We start from the raw sequence: 7,394 nt of genomic DNA on the forward strand, positions 1-7,394 counted from the left end.
TCTACCAATAGTTTGGGTCTTTCCTTCTCCTCCTTCTTCTTCATAAAGCTTCTATCTGAGAGATTTCTTGTTCTAATCCAGCCTTTCCTGGTCACTGTTCCCATTCTTGCACTAACACACTCGATTGTCATGCCACTGAAGAAAAGATGTCAGAAGACTTACTAGGGCCTTCTCCATGGATGGAGAGTGGCCTGTCTCACAGACCTCCCATCTGGGATGCACCCTGTAACCTTGCTGAAAATCTCCATGGTTCTATTCTCATTGTAAGGATAAGGAGGATCCTGACAAAACCATCTCTCACCATAATTTCTTGTCTAGATAGAGCAACCAAGTCTCAGCATCTCCCCCTCTCTCCTTTTCTCTTCGACACTCCACTTTAAATCAAGTATGATGTCCTATCATAATGGGCCCCCAAAGGAAGATCCGCTAAACTTCATCTATAAGGGGATTCTAGTGGGTGGCATTGAAATGAGTTCTTTCCAAGCACACAGTTGTGTTTTAGAGTCAAAGGTGAACAATCTCGTCTTGATAGATTACTACTTCCATTTGTTGGCACTTTCGTCTTCTCTATCCCATAGAGTTTGTCTTTCTTCTCCAAGGCATGTGAACCCCTACCCAGAACCATTTAAGTAATTGGTAAGAATGCACACAGGCATTTTCACTGAGCCTTCTGGAAGCTCTTGTGACACTAGCTTTCTCTTGGTACTCTGTGGGGACCAAACACCAAAAAGACTGTCACCACTAAAACCCCCAAGAGTTCCTGAATGATGAAGAAATATTAGAAGTCTTATGCAAGTTTGCTTGTAAAATATAAAAAAAATGTCTCTAGTGTGTATAGATTTAGGGTCATGTCTATCCTTCCACCTCCAATACCAGCAGTTTCTTGTTAAAACAGAGGCCCGGGTTCCTCCTTTACTATCAGAGAGTAGGAGATCATAAACTTGAGTTTCATTGATATGTGTGAGGCTCAGCCTTAGTCAATATTTATACACAGTGTGGTTCCTGTCAAGCCACAAGGACTTAGTATAACATAGTTACCTGTCATAGCCCATCTATAAAAGAGATTTTAATGATCATCATCAGCAACAACAAACATTTATGGAGGAATGACTGTGTGTGGTAATTGAATTAATGAATTTGTTAATTGTTGCTTCTGCTTCCCGTAACTCTTGTCTGAAGTTGAATCACAGAGGCACCAGACTAAGACACCTTGTCATGTAAACAGATCACGTGTGTCCTTGAACAGGCAGAGGATTTTATTCTTGTTTAGATGGGTAACTAAAATGTCTTCTCTAACAGCAGCTCACAAGAAATGTTCTAGAACTCCCAGCAGCGGGGTCCGTGTATGTGGAGATTCAGGGCTTCAGACAGAGCCTCAGCGCAGTGTCTGGGGTTTTCTCTGTCATTTGTCAGTGTGTCTGGGAAAGCTGAGCTGTCCTTTTTGCTGGGTTGTTGATATTAAGTACCTTTCCTGTTTCTTTGACAAAATACTCTCTAAAAACTGCCTAAAGGATAAAGAGGATTTTTATTTCATTTATTTATTTTTATTTATTTTTTTATTCTCAGCTTGAGGATGCAATCTGTTATGGTGGGAAGCCACAGTGTCAGGAGCTCAAGGTGGTTGACCATATTACACCTGCTGTCAGGAAGCCAGAAGAAACGAGTGAATGCTATCCTTCTGAGCCTCTTTTTCATTGGGCCAAGGACCCCAGCCTGTGGAATGGTGCTGCCCACAGTTAAGATGGGGGGAGGTGGTGTCTTATCAACTCAGTTAACCCAATCTAAGTGATCCTTCCCAAGAATGCCCAGAGGCTAACTCAGTCTACATAATCCCCACAGACAATACCCAAAGGCATGTCTCCCACTTGGTTCTAGATCTGGTTAAGTTGACAATATCAGTTGTCACAGGGCTCCTTCAAGCAGGTGACGAGCATACACACTGACCCTCGACACCATTGCTTCCCAGGGCCCTGTGCTGAACATCAGGACTACGCCTGGGCTATGCCTTTGGTCAATGATTTCCAAATAACCAGTTAGATTTTAGGCTCAAAGGAGGATGGTCTAGTGTCTTGTTACAATAGGTCATCTTCCCCATCTCATTTAGTTCACTCCTACAGTGGAGGAGCCATGAAGCTCTGCCCAGAATCACTCAAGGGATAGTCAGGGAGACACACTTGTAAAGCACCCATGATTGCCTCTCTGACACTTGGCCAGTGTTTCTGGAGATGCTGTGCCCTGACTTGGGTTCCCATTCCTATTCCATTCCCAGCTCTCATCATTGTTTGTGTATAACACGCTCTGCTTATCTCTTTAAGCCTCTTCTGTGCTTCCATTGCTAACTGGAATTTACATTTCATCTCAAAACTAAAGCAAACACACAAAAAAGGCCTATGGTCCTCCAGAGAGGAAGGGAGAACCATCAAGATGGAGGAGACAGGTGGCTCATGTATCCTCACAAAGAGGGAGAGGTTGATTGAGTTTATCTCAATCGCGAGTGCAGAACCCATTTCGAGTCTCCCTCACCTACTGGAGGTACAGAGGGGACCTTTCTGCCTCACAGTTGAAGCAGGGAATTTCAAGTTTGCCAAGGGACAGAATAGAGCAAAAGCCCCCACAGAAAGACCCAAAGTGAACTGAGCTGCTGTAGCCCAAAGCCCACTGGAGACTGTGGTTGGTCTATGTGCTCCTCAGTGGTCAGAGGGGTCTCTCCAGGGTTAGTGCTGTATAAGATCCTGCTTTGTCAGATCTGGGGAACTCCAAAGGGGGGTACATTTGACTTCTCTAGCCATAAGGGGAAGGTGCTGAGAATTTAACTTATATTGAGTTAAAAAGAAATAAACATGTTATCTCTTGGATTGTGTGTTCTAATAATGTGATTGGCTATCACCTGTTCAGCCTTTGCTCCCCTTTAGAGGAATAAAATCCACTCTGTTCTGGCTAGATGCATTTGATTTCACATCAGAACATGCTTAATGTACATTCTTGTGGGACCTTCACAGCAAAATTCACTAAACAGTATAGAATCTCTGTTCTGGCTTCTTAATACAGAAGAAATTTCTTATTATCATACAAAGAACACGTCAGATGGGAGTAGCAGGTTGGAGGTTCTCTGAGTGATGGATTGGCCCATGGTTTAGCAACAGGAAATTAGGGAGTTGGGACTAAGACTATCAGAGGCAGAAGAGGTGTCTGAACAATGCCTAGGGTTGTGAAACCATGTTAAATGTTCCACAGGGTAAGGGAGGAGATTTTATTTAATATTCATTAGTCCTGCTTACTTCATGCTTCATTCTAGTGGCTGCCTACACAGCCCTGAGCTACACAGGGAATTGTATATTTCAAAACAGCTGAGAGAATACATTTCAAGTCTTTCTCCACAAAACAATGGAAGGCCAAGTGATGTCATGCTAATTGGATTCAATCATTCTGGATTGTGTGTATGTGTGTGTAGATGTTGTGATGTATACATGTACATATGTATGTGTGCATATATATGTGTATATGCATACATACACACATACACACACATATTTATCTCAGAGCCTCACATTGTATCCCATTAACATAGACATTAATAAAACTTGTGACTGTGAGAACAATTGCTATTTGTTACTGGATACTGCTAAGTGTAAATCTAGAAACTAAATGCAAGGAAAGTTGTAGATCAGCCATTCTCAACCTGTGGACCATGACCTCTCTGGGGGTCTCATATCAGATATCCTGCATATCAGATACTTACATGTATATGCACTTTATAATAGCAGAAAAATTTATGACCATGAAGTATGAATTATGAACTATATGGTTGGGGGTTATCCCAGTAGAAGGAACTGTATTAAATGTATTGCAACATTAGGAAGGCTGAAAACCACTGTTTTAGATCTTCCTGATTTTCTGTACCCTCCTAACATCGATTTTACTCCCATTCATGGAAAGAAACCTCTCCATATATGTACTATATAGGATATAGTATATGATATGATCTGCCAGGCTAATACATATCTTTCTCTCTGGTGATCAACCAAACATGCTTGTCTTTTTTTCTCTGCCTTTTAAACTAGTTCTTCTAGCAATGACAAACATCATTGGATTGCTTCTTGGATGGCATGCTTTGGCTTTGTGAATGAATAAGCACCCCAAAATATATCAATATCAATATCAATGAAGCCTTGCATTCTAATGCGGAGAGGAGGGGGCGGAGAGACAGAGAGACAGAGACAGAGAGAGAGAGACAGAGAGACAGAGACAGAGAGAGACAGAGAGACAGAGACAGAGAGACAGAGACAGAGAGAGACAGAGACAGACAGACAGAGGGAGAGAGACAGAGAGAGACACAGAGAGAGGGAGGGAAAGAGAGAGAGACAGAGAGACAGAGACAGAGAGAGACAGAGAGACAGAGACAGAGAGACAGAGACAGAGAGAGACAGAGACAGACAGACAGAGGGAGAGAGACAGAGAGAGACACAGAGAGAGGGAGGGAAAGAGAGAGAGACAGAGAGACAGAGACAGAGGCGGGGGGGGGAGAGGGAGGGAGAGAGGGGTGGGGAGAGAGAGATGGGGGGGGAGAGGGAGGGAGAGAGAGAGAGAGCGCCCTGGGCATGACTTGAAGGCCATCATATCTCAGCCGTAACAGCAGCTCTGTGGGGGTAGACAAAGGCTCTCACTCTCTCTCAGTTAAAGAAATCTTCGAGAGGTTAACATACTGCTTAGGAGTCACACAGGCAATGCACAGGATTAAAATTTAAATGATATTTATCTGCATCTAAAGTTTTGTATTATTTGTGTCCTATCACAGTGCAGCTAGACCTCGACACTGACCGCAGAGTGGGGTGCTGGAGATGGACAGGGGATTTAGAGCCACAGGACTTTACAAAGCTGGTAAAGTCGATGGAGTCGACAAAGTCACTGGCCAATTATTTGATCACATTTTGAGACAGAACTCTGACAGCTCATGGCGAGTGTGGCCTAAATTGTCGGGTTGAGATGAGGCTCCTTGAGAAATCCACAGAAGGTTAACATAATCACTTTCTATTGCCTTATTGAAATTGGTAAAGAGATTAACATGTAACTGGCTGCACTGAGGCAAAGCTAACGAGAAGTAAAATTTTGCTTCTGACAGATTCTCTTCTTCATTTTTCTACTTACTGCGGACGGAGGGCAGTGCACACCTTACATTATAAAACAAATGCCTGTTGATTGATTAAACACTGACCCCCCCCCCCAGCTCCCTGACTCCATCTGTGTGAGGTAGGGGCTTTTTGCAGAATTAACCCTCAGTAACTCTGATGCAGGCTTTTACTGTACATCCTGGGTTTTGGGAGGCAGATTGTCTGCAACTGTGCAATTATGTGAGCAAGACTATTTTCCAGACATCATCAGGATGCAACGGTAAAAAGCTACGTTGAGGGTTCACTCTAGATACAGACATCAGGATCTTATTCACTTTATTTCTCCAGGACTGCACAGTACCATCTCCTCTGTTTTTGGGACTCTCTTCTTAAGTAGAATTCACCGGGAAGGGATTCGCCGTGTAGTTAAAACAAGCACAGCTCACTCCAGATGCGTCTTATCTAGGCAGTGCTTTGGCCGGATGAGAAATACAGTATCTTCCTCTTCACTGTCGCAGTGGAAACTAAAGGAAGGACGCGTGCTTATCTTGATTTTTCCCCCCATGCCAACAGAAGCTTCTCTACAGATCTTGATCTCCCGTGTGATTTCAGAGTGTTAGACTGTCCGTTTTAACTGTGCTCATCTCTCCCAAGGCGTCATCCTTTACAGGGCTTCTAATAACAGACCCAGCAATAGATCAGGCAGTCCTGCTTCTGCTGGATAAAACACCCACTTTGGTTTTCATTCAACTCCTACTGAGCAGCTTCGGTGAGCAAGGCAGCGACAGAACGCAGAAGGACAAGAATTCAGACGGACACAGAAGCCGGAAGGTCACCCATTCCCTTTAAAATTAGCAGAGGAGAGAAACGGGACACAGGTGGGAAAAGATACAAGGCAGGGTTAAAGCCGAGGAATGTTCAGACAATATGGTCATATATTCTGAACATGTTATATATGGCCTAAGTCCTCCTAGACATTCAGGATATTTGAAATATCGGTATTAGATGTTCTGCTCTCAATTTTTCTGTTCTCCCCTAAATTTAAAAGTAGATTGACTTCCTAAAGTCTGAAGTCCCCTTACATTTCTTATAATGGATGAAATTGCTTGACAAAATTTACTAGGTGCTGCCTAGTTGTAGATTCTTAATAGGCCAGTGGTGAGGACTTTGATAGTCCCTGAAAGATCAGTGTACAGAGACATGCCTCGTCGGGCTGTGTGATTTAGTCGGTAGGATTAAATATCAGGTGACACTTCCAACTCTGTCACCTGATTAGTCATTTAAATGCTCTATGTCTTAGCGTTTGTAGCAATAAAATGCAGATACTAAGGTTTGAGAAGCCATTATAGGAAATGAATGTTGGAGTATAACTTTAGAATGCCGATTCTTCAGAAAACATCCTGGAAGCAGCGTTCAGTAGAGAATGGGGAGGTGTACCTTCTAAGGAACACTGTGAAAACTCTACAAATACACTAAAATGCTATGTGTACGTGCACATAAAATGTAGCTGGGATTGGTGCCTCATGCCTGTAATCTCGGCACTCAGGAGGCAAGGCAGTAGATTGCTATAAGTCTTGAAGCAAGCCTGAGCTACACAGTGAGATCCTGTCTCAAATGGGACCTCAAATGCACACATGCAAATGCATGTGTGTGTGCACGTGCACATGTGCACGAACACACAACTAAGTCACTTACTAACTACTTAATTCTATTATTAAATATTATGTTTACCAAACATAATATTTAATAAAGGCCATTTCTGTCTTTTTTGAAGCATTTCAGTTTCCGAGAGGGAAAACTGATATTGCTTTGAGTTTTTTTCTTAGGGTTGTCCTAAGCTCTCCAGACGGTCCACTTCATGGCCCATGTCTCTGCGGGCTGCTAATGAATGTGAACTTAGACTTGCATGTAGGTTGTGGCAGAGGATTCTCTCCTGCATGAAAGCCCTGCAGACTGCGTGAGGAACAGACCTCACTCTGAAGGTGACCTGCTTTCTGCACAGCTGGGGGACTCTTGAGACAGAATCAGTTAAATAGCTTTCTGACTCTGAAGTGGGTTTTGTGACACCTCCCCCACCACACACCAGCTCTCATTTTATTTTTCCTGGCCCAGCTTTATGGGTTCACTCAAGCTGACAGTGGGCAGAGGAAAAACTCCCCAGCAAATGCCTGTAGGTTGTGGCCTGTCAGGGATTCCACTCAATAAGTCATTGGCTGGCATGAGTCTTTCCTTGAAGAAATAGATCTTATGACAGGCTACTTGGGAACTATGCAAATCTGGCTTCTC

Source organism: Micromys minutus, assembly GCF_963924665.1.
Source record: "Micromys minutus genome assembly, chromosome: 1".
NCBI lineage: Eukaryota > Metazoa > Chordata > Mammalia > Rodentia > Muridae > Micromys > Micromys minutus.